General features: G+C 42.9%; 1 pseudogene; it reads right to left on the bottom strand.

The window, feature by feature from the left end:
• Positions 1-1062: 1062 nt before the first annotated feature.
• LOC115384786 (alpha-(1,3)-fucosyltransferase 4-like) lies at positions 1063-2325 on the bottom strand (annotated as a pseudogene).
• Positions 2326-13022: the final 10697 nt, after the last annotated feature.

Below are 13022 nucleotides of genomic sequence, written 5' to 3'. Positions count from 1 at the left end.
TTTTCTAAGAGAAAGTGAGGGGTGCCGCTTTAGGAAGCCTGTAAACCATTCGGCGCTGGCTTTTTCTTTTGTCTGACCAAGCCTCTGGAAATTTCAGGCCCTTTGCCACTGCAAATTCATATGCCAGCTTTCTCACCTCTGATGGCGACAAACCAAAATATATGTCAGAGGATCTCTTGACATAGTTCTCAAGCTGCAGTTCCATCTCTGTGCTGAAAACCTGCCGTGGTGATTTGTACCCAACCACTGTAGTTGGGATAGCTGTCTGACCCTGAATTTCAGCTGGTGTGAATGTTTTACAGTACCGCGCCAAAGTACGGTAGTTGACATTAAAGTCCTTCGCCGTACTCCTGATGGACTTGTGACCTAGGGTCACCTGCCTGACTGCCCTCAGCATCACGTCAGGTGCTGCACTGCCATGCTCTGTTTTTCTTTTATAACTCCTGACCATCTTCTCACTTTCTCCGCTCTGTAAAACAGTCTTTTTCTGTAAAATAAAATAAATTTTCATTAGGATGTGTTGATTTAAATTATTTTTGAAAGTTATTACTCTGGGGCAAGTTGTCACATGTGACAACTTGCCCCCAAATGACTGTGACAAGTTGCCCCAAACGGCCATGTTTGCTAATGCTAGCTCTAGCTTAAAGTCAGGTTAAATCAGAGCAATGACTGAGGTATGACTGGATGCCTTAATATCTACTTTAAAAAGTCCACATGTATAACTGCTAGGATTTTTATCTGAACGAAGTTTATTTAAAAAAATATAGAGTTAATATTTTTACTTTGGGTGGTGGAAAATGGTTAATTGGTGCTCATCTCAACTTACAATGTGTTGTCCTCTTCTCACTCAGTCCATGTGACCTGACCATGCAAAGGAAGAAAACTAGTATTCCACTTTTTAGTTGCGCCCTCTGGTGGAGAAGATAATTGCAGTGTGACAACTTACCCGTGTGACAACTAGCCCCGGTCTCCCCTATTTAGGACAGACCAGCTAATTCAGACTACATCAGTCACTATTTCAGTTCAGGAAACAAATTAGATAAATGAGCTGCAAACATTATTAAAAATGTTTTCTTCTGTGATTATTGTTCTTTGTAACCGGCCAGCAGCAGGTGTGCCTCTGCTGGAGGTGATTGTCACGAATAAAACCATTTTGACAGGTTGTTGACCACATTAATCCTGCCGTGGTTCTTTTGAGCAGCCCTGCAGGCTGTGCAGAAGTGTTCGTCCCACATGGACGGTATGTACACACTGTAGTCTCTCCTCCAGCTGAGGTGCATCTGGATCAGAGATGGACTGTCCTTCACCTTCAGCAGGTACTGGGCCAGCTCCTGCACTGTGGGGAAGTCATCAACGTGGATGAAGGCCTCGGGGGGCAGGAAGCGCTCGTAGTTCTTCCTGGACGGACCCAGGACCACCGGGATGGCGCCCCGCGCACCGCGTTCCAAAGCTTCTCTGTGATGTAGTCGGTGTGCTGAGAGTTCTCGAGCGCCAGGTAGAAGCGGTACCGTCTGATCAGGTGCACCACGCGACGGCCGCCCGGAGGGATCGGCTCGCCCGCCCTCCCGAACACGTCGACCTGGACGTGTTGCGCAAGGAGTTTGTAGAAGGCGACGCGCGCGCCCGACCAGTTACTGACGACCCATGCCACGAGGCGGGGGCGCGGCAGATCCGAGGGGGAGGTTCCTCCTCCGAGCGGATACGCAGAGCGGCTCCGGGGAACTTCGTGCAAGAGCGCGCGTGGGATCAGGAAGCCGTACGGCAGGCAGACATCGGTCTTGACGGTAGCTGAGCGTCAGGTTGTAAATGCCCTCATATTCCCACAGTCTGGAGGAGTGCGAGGGAGACTCCAGGTTCAACCAGATCCAATTCTGCGCAGGTGGCCGCGGCTCCGGAGGCAGCGGAGCGGCGCCGGAGGAGATCTCCCGGTGATGGATGAGCACGGCGTCAGCCTGGCCGTACCTGTTCTGGTCGTCGGTGATCTCGCACCCGCTGATCTCAAATCGCTCCCGGCAGTCGGGCATCGGCATGCGCACGCCGAAGGGATGCACCCATACCAGGAGCAGCGTCTCCCTGACTCTGTCCTCCAAAGAAGGAACGGAACGTTCACCGGGGAGGGAGTCCGAAAGGAAGAATAGACACACCCCTGGAACCAGAGTGAAACCGGCCGCAGCCACACACAGAGAGAAGATCCGTCTGAGAGCCCGTTTTTCCTTGTAGAACAAGTCTGAACGCATGTTTGTTCTGTCAGGTGCGCTCCTGCAGCGCGCGGCCGCACCGAGCCAGCTCCAGCTCCAGGTCCAGCTCCAGCTCCAGAAGATGCCCTCCCCGTGCCCTGCCTGACCCCCAATACTTTTTTACAGAATGGCTCCGAAGCCACAAATTTAAAAGCAGCGTGTCCACAGCAGCTCAGAGTTGTCCCTCGTGTGAACTCCGATCAGGGAAATGCAGTTTCACGTGTGATCAACATAACCTGGAATTAGAGCAAAAACCGGTGTAACAAGTCATCTCCCATGTAATCACATCATAAAAAAACAACATCCTGTATGCTATGCCCATATCATTGGCTGGCGACGGTTTCAGTCAGCACTGAATGGGGTTTTTGTGAGGCGTGTTGACTGTTGGAGGGCCTCCCAGGTACTTTTAGGTTGAGTAAACAACTTCATCCAAGGCTTGGTGCCCCACTGATGGAAAAAAAAAAAGGTAGAAGCAGTTTCTACAGAGGACCAGCTATATTTTTCCATTTGGCTTGTGAGGTTGTTTGTTGCTGATGGAGAGATGGAGGCCTGGGTTTCCAACAGAGAGCTGCAGTGTCAAGTAGTGATTTGACAACTTGAGTTTTTTTTTTTCAGGTAAAATATTGGCTTGCCTTTGAAATAAACAATAAACAATATTCGTGTTATGATTAACTGTTTCTTCCTCATTATGTATGGCAGTGTCCTTAATTGGTTTATGTTTTAAAGAATTTCCTTCTGGAATTCATGAAATTTCTGTTCTATTCTAATTTGACTCTTTCTTCTCACACACTACTCTGATTTCAGTTTCTATGGACAAATAAAGAACAAATACAAAAAACGTTTTGCACTGTGAGATGGAGAAATGTTTGCAGGAGGAGATTCAACATGTCAGCGCAGTGATTACAACTCAATTACAACAATAAACCTTGATTCATTTTGTCAAGGTATATTGATCTTAAATAATCCATTCAAATGAGAGTGAAAATAAACAAAACCACGTTTCACATTGTTTTCCATTTGGCTGAATGTCTAATTAGATTTCTGTGACAGCAGTTGCCCTGTTGTCACTTAGTGTTTTCTGTATTATGTGATAAAAGTATCCAACATTCTCCAAGTCAATGTGCTTTGGGTTGGGGGTGGTTTATAAAAGTAAAGATGAGAAAACACACCTATTTCAATGTTTAACTCAGCTGTTTAATCAGTGAAAGTCATTCCTCTTATATGGGGAATTTATAGACAAACAAGGTGGTTGTGTTTTTAGTTATGAATTAATTCGACACATGAAAAACATACAAATTACTAATACAAATACATACGAAAGGATAAAAATCTATATCAATTTGAGTTTATCTATACCTATTACAGATATATGCACACACATATACTATAGTTTCACATCTCACGCACATCAACATAAACCCAACCTCTCTGTATACATACTTAAATGTATACTGTATGAAAAACAGATTTCATGAAAAATAAGTATACATTCCTATACATATAATACACACATGTAACACAATTATCTTATTCGACATGTTTGAGAAGAGTAGGGATAAGTTAAGCTTATTTAATTAGTGGGTTAGTAGTTTAGAAATATTATAGTTTCACATTTATACCCACACGGTGCACTCCTCCTGTTATACATGCCCACAGCTACACCAAAATATAAAACAATAGCTGATCGATTCAATAAAAAGAAATTAATAGATAAAACGTGTTTTCTTTTGACTGATGAAAGCTCGTGAATAGTCATGCGCGTGTCCTGATATAACTGCTGTACCTACTTTTCACCACTAGATGTCTCCCTGCACAAGCTCAAAAGCTTCTACAAGCAGCATCCCTTTGCTGTAGTCGCTGCTTATTTTATTCCCCTTTAGAAACATGCATGTTTAATTTGAAAATGAATAAACATATCCAGCTAGAAATTAGGCATGCAGCAGCGAGGCTTTGAAAAGGTTTGTCTCCGATGTATTATTTATAAGATATGACCCAGCACCGCAACACCCTGCAACCGGAAATGCTAATAAATGACTCACATGTTTAGCAGGGTGATCTAACCTACACAAATACTGGAAGAAAAACAAAAAACAATTAAAAAAACACACACACACACACACACAGTCTTGAAGACAGGGACACATGACTTTGCGTGTTAAAGGATTGGCTGTCCGGGCCGCTGTGCGGCTCTGGATGCATCCTGATCAGAACTCATGAAAAAGTGATGAGTTGGAAGTCCTGAGCTGCGTGTTGTGTCTGAGCTCTGGTGGGCAGGAAAAACACGCCGCGGCTGGGACAACATTATTCCTCCCCACGGACACGGAGTATGTCATGAAGTCTGACTCCGAGCGGAAAAAAAAAATAGGCAGACAAGGAGGAGTGGGAGGAGGTGAAGCAAGAAGCATGTGTGTCCCCACTGGGTCCTCCTCCTTCCTGTTACATCCATTCACTTTTCTTCACCGTGAAGCAAGAGGGGAAAAAAGCATGTCTCGTGTGCATGTCGTGTGTGTGACTGGTTCTACCCATAAGAGGTTTTGTATTCTTGTTGCATTATTTATCCTCCCTTTCATCTGAACAGTTCTATTTTGGGCTGATCATTTAATGTCCTGCCTGGGGTTATCTGGTGTTGAAGAAACGGCAAGCTCATAAGTTATGTAGACAAGCTGAGCATCAACATTATGAACACATTCTCAGGACATCAGGATAAGATATAAAGCTTTGTTTCTCAATCAGTATGACTTTTGACCAAGAAAAACATGCAGACCATGTACCAGCCTTGGCTGTGATTTGACTTGTAGTATTCAAACCTTCGTACTTTTTAAATCGCAGATACATTACTGTATTTTTTCTGGATGTTGAGGTTTTTATTCAAGCAGAAATTGATTCTCATGCTTGAGTATCATATGCACAATGTACTATTTTAAACTCATAAGTCAAGATTGTTTGCTCACAACCTCAATTGTTAAAGCCTTTTGATTTGCCTTTTGCCTAGATAATTTCCTGCCTCATATTCACATTGTTCACCATGTATGTTATTCTATTGAACCTACATATTTAATTTGAGCAAATCTATACCAATACCTTTTGACAATGTGACTAATTACATTGAAAAAGTAAGAAGAACTTTGAGTGTTTTTTCTTAATAAAAACAGCAGTTTCTTTATATCTAATATAATAATACTCTATGATTTTATAGGAGGAATAAAAGACACGGAGACTGCATACCTCCTCAAGGCAAGAACATGATCCAGAAATTAAAATGCTTCTCCTTGACTCATTATGTATTAACCTGCCAATCGGAATCCATCCTTGTAGCTTAAGTTATCCTGGTAATGATCCAACTAGCAAGGTAACCAACAACAATGAAAGATATACTTCTTGACAGAGTTAAATTATACCTTCATTTGTAACTGATTTCAATTAAAGCAATGTAATATCCGTACAAACTTCAAGTGTTCTTTTTAAATCAAACAATGACTTATTTGTCCATATATGAAATATTATTCACCTGGTTATGTCCTTTTTATTTCTTGTGAGATTTTTTTTCCAGAGATCATTTTCAGTGCTGTGCTCATGTCATTAATTCTCTCATCTCCATGTGGGTGACATGCTAATGTGCCACCGCGTACGGTCGCTTGCTGTTGCAGGCCTTGATTCTCCGTGGAGGCATCAGTGTTGCTCCCTCCTCGGTATGAGCATCACAGCTGAAACTAACATCATGCGAACACAGTACAACAAGATATATTTCATGTTGACCTTGGAAACCATTTTTGCAGATTTTCCAATAGTTCCGGCACGTTTTACAGAGATATGTTTACTGCTGCCTTCCTGTAACACCAGTGTGTGTGTGTGTGTGTGTGTGTGTGCGTGCGTGTGTGGTGTGTGTGTATTTTGTGGCTTTGTGAATCATACCAGTACAGAGCAGAGCATTCAGTTTTTGATGGGACCTCCAGGTCTTCACTCATCTTTCCTATTGATTTTCTCTTGCTTTCCTTTCTGCGATCCCAGGGGATGGGATGTCTCAATTGGTCCCGGCTGGTGAAAGAGAGTGTGAGCGATAAAGAAACAGATAGAAGACGAAGGAAAGAGAGAGAGAGAGAAATTAAGGGGGAAGAGAGTTTGAAACTTAAAAAAGAAAGCACACCCACACATGAGGAAGGGTAAGGCGGGGCTTGTGATGGGCCTGATCACTGAGGCCCAGTCTGACCCCTGACCTTGATCATGACCTCTGAGGTTATCCCGGAGGTCAGAGGTTGTGTGAAAGTGCCACTGCGGCGATTCACTCCACTGCTGGGTGATGATGATCTTATGCAGCCTCCCCAGCCTGTCTGACATGATCAGTGTTGCACTCTGCCTGCGGCTCCCAAGGGCCACACATCCATCTCTAACCCGGCCACACAAGGCCCGCTAAAAGCACCTTACAGGCAGAGTCAATGAGCAGGAGGAAAAAGGGACACAAACAGAGAAAAGTGGGAAAGCTAAAGGACAGAAAGGCTGTTTTATTTCATACCCCGCAGCTCTGTCGCAGTATAAGATCCAGCAGCATAATGGCAATGACACAAAGAATGTGCGTTTGTTTTTCTATATTTAAACTTTAACTAAATGTAAGAGAACTGATGAGGCTTTGCTTTTTAGAGGCTGCATTTCTGGGCCCCAACATGTTTTCTTCTGCTGCTCTTGTCATGAACAATTTATGCTGTTTGATTCCTCCTCTCTAATTTTACCACAGTGTGTAAAAAAAGGCAAGTTAGGAAAAGAAAAACCGCTCTCAACTCATTCATTGCAAACATGCATGAACCTCTGTAGCTGGAACATGATAATTTGTAGGCAGATTGATAACTTGGACTGTTACTTGTTCCGACTTACACTGTGTGCCCCCTGCTGCTTCAAAGTAATCCAGAGTCTAGTGAAGCCTCAGTCAAATCCTCGTGGAGATGCTGCGTGTTAAAATGCAGAGGGGATGAGAGGAGAGTCTGGCAGTACAAATTATCTGGCTGTACATGCCTTGTAAGACCTTTAGTGCACACTTTGGGATTTTTTTTTTTCCACATTCATCAGATCAAATTATTGCTGAAAAGGATATGGTTTTGCATGAGAACAAGCAACAACTCAAATGGAGATTCTGTGAAGCAGAATTAGAATGAAAGTTAAGATCTTAGAGTGCACTGTTAGCAATGGAAAAGCAGGTTTGATTGTTTCCCTAAAGAAAAGGTGTTTTTATGTGTCTGAGATGAGATACAAGTTCATTTCATGTGCAATTGTTCATTATAAGATTATTTATGGGCTTGTTTTTTTTTTTTTTGCGGCACTTTATTTCTAGGGTTTACTCTTGCATAGATGATCAAAAGGATCTTTGGCTACTTGTAAATTTACAGCACGACATCACATGTAAGTTTTCTTCATGCCTGACGGGGGCCTGATCTCAGCAACAGCATTATCAGTCTTCACAAATGGATGACAAATAAAATACACAAAATAAATCCATAAGGAAAAATTGAAATTTCAGTTGCCTCCACATGTGTTTACTGCATGACCCAGTTACATTCTGTACAAAAACACTCTGCAGGTCCAGTGAATTCTGAAGAAGACAAGAGGGAAATGGTGGAGCGATTTTTTTTAGATGTGGTTGTTGTGTGTTGTATTAACTGGAGGTTCAGTCACCAAGCCTGCTGAGCTTATTGTTTCAGGAGAATGTGTGTCTTAACTGGTGTGTGTGTTTAAATCGTGAAATCTTGAAAACATCAGTAGGTGGAACTGGAAAGTGTGGTCAGTGCACATTTCAGCACAGGCAATGTCTGTACACTAGACTGACATTCATTATAAAATAGAAAACCAACTCCTCATGTGAACATTTGCAGGGTGTGACTGTCACTAAGACAAGTCAACAAACAGTTGCATGAGATAGATAGGGTATCAAACCAGGGCGCAGTGCATAAACAACTCATGACAAAGATTAATGCAAATCTGGCGGTCCAGAGTTGCAAAACACAAAAGATTGGGACTGACAGGTTTTCAAGGTGTGGGAGGATGAGCCCCCTCTCACGGCCCTCCCACATCCCCCATCTCTCACGCTGGAGATGTGAAATCTTTGGTTTAACAACCAACGTTTGGATGTTCCGGAGATTATGTGAGAATATTTGTCGCAACAGAATATCTCATAGTCTGTAACTTTTGTAACTGTTACACTTGTGATTTTGCACTAAATCATACTTGACATAATCAGTTCTCAGAAAAATGGGTTTTGATGAACTGATTAATATTTTGACTAAAGGAAGTAAATGTATCTCTCAAACCTCCACAGGATACATTGATGGGTAAAAATGATCTTGCAACTGCTACATTTTAACAAAGTGGGAAACTTGTAAACTTCTTTCTTTCTCAGTATTATGAAAACATGAAGCGAAGGTGTTGACTTTTCCAGTAAAGTTCATAAACTTAGAGAATAAATGCAAAGAAATCATTCCTGTTGTCACAGTGCTCTCAAACCTTTACAAGACCGAAGTTATTCATTTACTTCATCTCTAAGCTGTACTGTCAATAATTATCAGTAGAGCTTAAATTCTAATTCCATTCAAAGTTCAACATAAGGCATCACACTTTTTTTTTTTGCATGTCCCTTTGGGGACTTTGTACAAATGCATATCATAAAATCATTTACACTGCTTTTGTTTAGAGCAAATATTGTTGAACGTCGTTTCTGTTTCACAAGTCATGCTGGAATAAAAAGTATCAAGTTCTTTTGACAGGCTTTCCTTTGTGCGATGGGCAGAGATAACTGCACACATGCAGCATAATGGACACATTGCAGGGCTATTGAGCTTATGCAGATTATGTCAGACCTGTATTTCAGGTTTGGCTTAATGATAGGTAGCATCACAAGTCAGGGAGGCCAGGTCAAGGAACACTGGTGAACAAAGAGAAAGGAATGAGAGGATTATACACCGCCTTCATCCATTCACATGCAACATACTGTTTAACCAAACGTGGCCAACATCTCAGGATACTTTACTTATACTATGTAACATGATATGATGTATGAGACAAAGACAGGTTCAAATCAAATAATGGCCAGAGAGTTCAGCTAATTCCAAGCACAAAAGTTCCCACTTTTGTGCCCACACAAATGTACTTTTAGAGGTGTTATTATTTATGGCAAATTCTCCTTCGGCCTATTTTTGGTGACTACTATTAAAGTGGAATGGTTGTGAAGAAATTATAACGATTGAAAGGAATAATGAGCGGTAAACCATTTCATCTAAAAAGTCTGAATGTTCGAGACATTAAAAAAAAAAAAGAAGAAGAACACGTCAATGCAGGCGTGGAGTTTTCCACAGCCTGGCTTCTCAGAACACTCAACAAGTCACATGTGGGAAGCCACATAGTGCTAAAATGAAAACAATGTGTATGGCAGATTTGTCAACCTGATAAACCTGAGCAGCTTGGCTCTGGTTTGGTGTGTCGAGCAATCTGAGGCGGAATCTGTGGCGGGCGATGCGTTTTAAGGTGATTGAAGCTGTGCAGTTTGAAGCAGGAATTCAGGGCACACGGTACATACAGTGTAATTAGAAATTCTTTGCATATCCCTCTGAGGCACGTCCACACACTGAGAGGGTCAGAGGACATGGTCAGCAGGAGTGACGCCTCAGGAACAGCCAGGGTTCAGCGCATTGCTCAAGGTCACTTCAACAAAGGAGATGTATGCACATTGACACTCTGACCACTGGGCTGCTCGCTGTGGCGGTGCTGCGAAAGAATACCTAAACAATGCCTCAAAACTAAAAACTGGTTGTGACTTTATGAACAGAAAGTGAATTCAAACATACTGTTTGCCTTATTCAGATGAACTACCCACAACTAGAGTAGAATGACGACTGCATCCAGGAAACAAACCAGTTTTTCTCACGTTGCAAAAAATTAAAAAAAAAAAAAAAGCAGCATACATTAGAGCTTTAAATAGTGATGGCCACATGATGTGCTCAGAGGAAACAGTGGTTATGCAACAGTTCAGTGTAATTAAAGAAAAATAAAGGCTGAAGACACCTGGAGCCAGTTTGGATCCACTCCATCTTTTACCGGCTCTCAAAGGCCCAAGGTTTATTTGTGCACCAGAAATCACAAAAAATATGTAAACTCCCTGGTTAAATCATTATAAATAGGGAAATTTGGTGTTAAATTCATAGCTTAAAGTTGAACTTCAGGGCATGAGTAGAATAATTCAGCTCATATATTAATAAAGCTCTCATTTCTTAATCAATAAAAAAAATGAAATGCAGGAAAAAACTAAAAAGAACTAAAAAAAAAATAAGGAGGACGTGCAGGTTTTTTTTTAACTTGTTGGGAGTTATTCCACTTTTTAATTGACAATTTTTAACACATGATATATTCGCATTTTTTAACTGTTGGATCATATGTTGAATCACAGAATATTACTCACATCCACGTTCTCTACTGTTTAATCATGCGTGGGATAACAGGATCAGTTCACTGTGGGCAAGGGAAGGTCATGATAACCACACACACACACACACACACAGGGAGAACATGCAAACTCCAGACAAGTGTTTGAACCCATGATATACCTGCTGTGAGGTGGGAGCACTAACCACTGCTCCACCATCACATTTTATATTGTTGGATCATAACTTGATGAACAGAATATTGCTTGAGATTAATGGCATTTGTGAAAAACAATACTAATAGTAATGGATGTATTTTTCTCCATCAGAGAGCTCAGAGGAGACTCTGAGTTTTAAAGAGCCCACTATCATTTTTTTTTTTTTTTTTGTTAGTCTTTTGGCTTCCAAGTAGCCTCATGACATTATTTTTTGCATGATCTTTGGTCTTCATGAAACAAATTAAAAAATAACAGAAACATGAGGAGGAAGAAGAGGAGGAGGAGGGGGATGGGGTCAGACTGAACCCTCTTCTTCATGCATTTTAAAATTCAGAGTGATTTAACGCCAGTTCGGTTGTTTACCTGTAATATCCGAGTGTTGACAAAACGCTATTTAAGCAATTATAATGGCGTTATTAAGGTGACAGCAGCGCGCGGCGATCCCGGTCCGCGCGGCCGCTGCTGTCGGGCGCGCGCCGCGGCCTGGCTCCGGTCCGGGTCTTCCAGCCGCCCGCTCCTCTCCACTGAACTCCAACCCCCGCGCTCTCTATCAGCATCTCATTCCTGTCTCAATATGTCTCAAGATGGCGGCCAATGCAGGATCGATGTTTCAATATTGGAAGCGCTTTGACTTACAACAACTACAGGTCAGTTCCACCTCCGCTCCTACCGTCTGCGGCGCCTCCGCCGCGGCCGCCTCGTCTCCTCCGCCGGGCCGGGTTCGGGGTTTGTCGGGCGGCCGCCTCGGAGGTGTTTCGGAAGAGAATTCAAGACCTCTTCCTCACATTGATGAAAGTGGCTCTCTCGCTGATCAGAAATTGATCCTCTTTGTTCAATTCAACATCGATCGGACACTGCAACTGGGCAAAGCCGGGGCGACGCCGCGGGGATGCGCCGAAATATGAGGCTAAACGGCCGGGCTCCGCCGGAAAGCGCTCGGTTGGCTGTCTTTATTGCGTGTTCTTCAACTTTTACCGGAGCGAGTAGCCGTAGTTAGCCCGACGCTTTAGCCGCTGTAAGGTTGGATAATTTGGGGGAAAAAATAAGTGCGACTCATTATACGGTGGCGCTGTGGTGACACCAGCCGTGGAGACGGGCAGCACAGACACCAACAAGCCGCTTTTTCTCCTCTTTTATGCGCTTTTCGCAAACACTTGCGCTTGAAGGGAAACATTAGCAGCCTTATCGGCTAACGGTTTTGGAGTAGTTTATATTGAAGTCGTGATTCCGCTTGATGAACTCGGCTCGCTATTTTTCGCCTGCTCCTCATGGTAATCACACAAACGCTCAGGGAGATGTGCGTGTGAGTGAGTGCGTGTGTGTGTGTTTTTCAGACGTTGCCACGTTTGTGAAGTAAAGTGACGGGACGGTGCAATTAAAAAAAATAAATAGAAAAATAAAAGAAAAAGATGTGATAGATCATGACCTTGTGATGGTGATGAACTCCTGATCTGCCCCAGCCTGCGTGCACGGCGTGCACGGAGGATATCCACGGACAGGAGAGCGGGGATGAGGAGGAAATATTGGGCCTGTTCACTGTGTGTGAATATAGCCTGTGTATATTAGAGCGTGTTTGACCTATCACAAGACACGCAGACAATGGCACTGTTGTGTGTTCCCGTGGCATTTCACATGCATTGCTGAATTTCAAATCACAATTTATGAATATTAGCGAGCCCCGGTTGCCGTCGTCATTAACATAAGATTGCATTATGTAGACTAGTCCAATTGTTCATACATTATTGTGTGAATTGCACGGGCTTGGGATTTAAACTTTTATTTAGGTCATGATGCCCCTATGACTGGGTAGACAAAAGGACAGTGAACAAGTCTTCCCAGCGGGCTTTGTGTTGCACTTACGCCACATCATCAAGGCTTCACTTCTCCTATTTATTTGATCCTGTTTGGTCCTCCTACGTGTGCCCCCTTGTTCATGCATTATGTAAAAAAAAAAAAAAAAAAAAAATCAGACTGCTTTCTCTTGTCTTTCCTCACTATCTATCTCCCACCCCTTCCTGTCTCCCCCCTCTCCTCCCCCCTCCCTTCCTTTTATATTTTTTTCCTCTCTCTTCTCTGGCCCTTCACCCAGCTTTCACCTATCTTGCCCTGTTTGAACTGGTGTGTGTGTGTGGTGTGTGTGTGTGAGAGAGAGAGAGAGAATTTGTCTGAGA

The sequence above is a fragment of the Salarias fasciatus genome, unplaced genomic scaffold, assembly GCF_902148845.1.
Source record: "Salarias fasciatus unplaced genomic scaffold, fSalaFa1.1, whole genome shotgun sequence".
Classification (NCBI taxonomy): domain Eukaryota; kingdom Metazoa; phylum Chordata; class Actinopteri; order Blenniiformes; family Blenniidae; genus Salarias; species Salarias fasciatus.
Note: the sequence above shows the minus strand (reverse complement) of the source record. Positions and strands in the feature narration are given on the sequence as shown.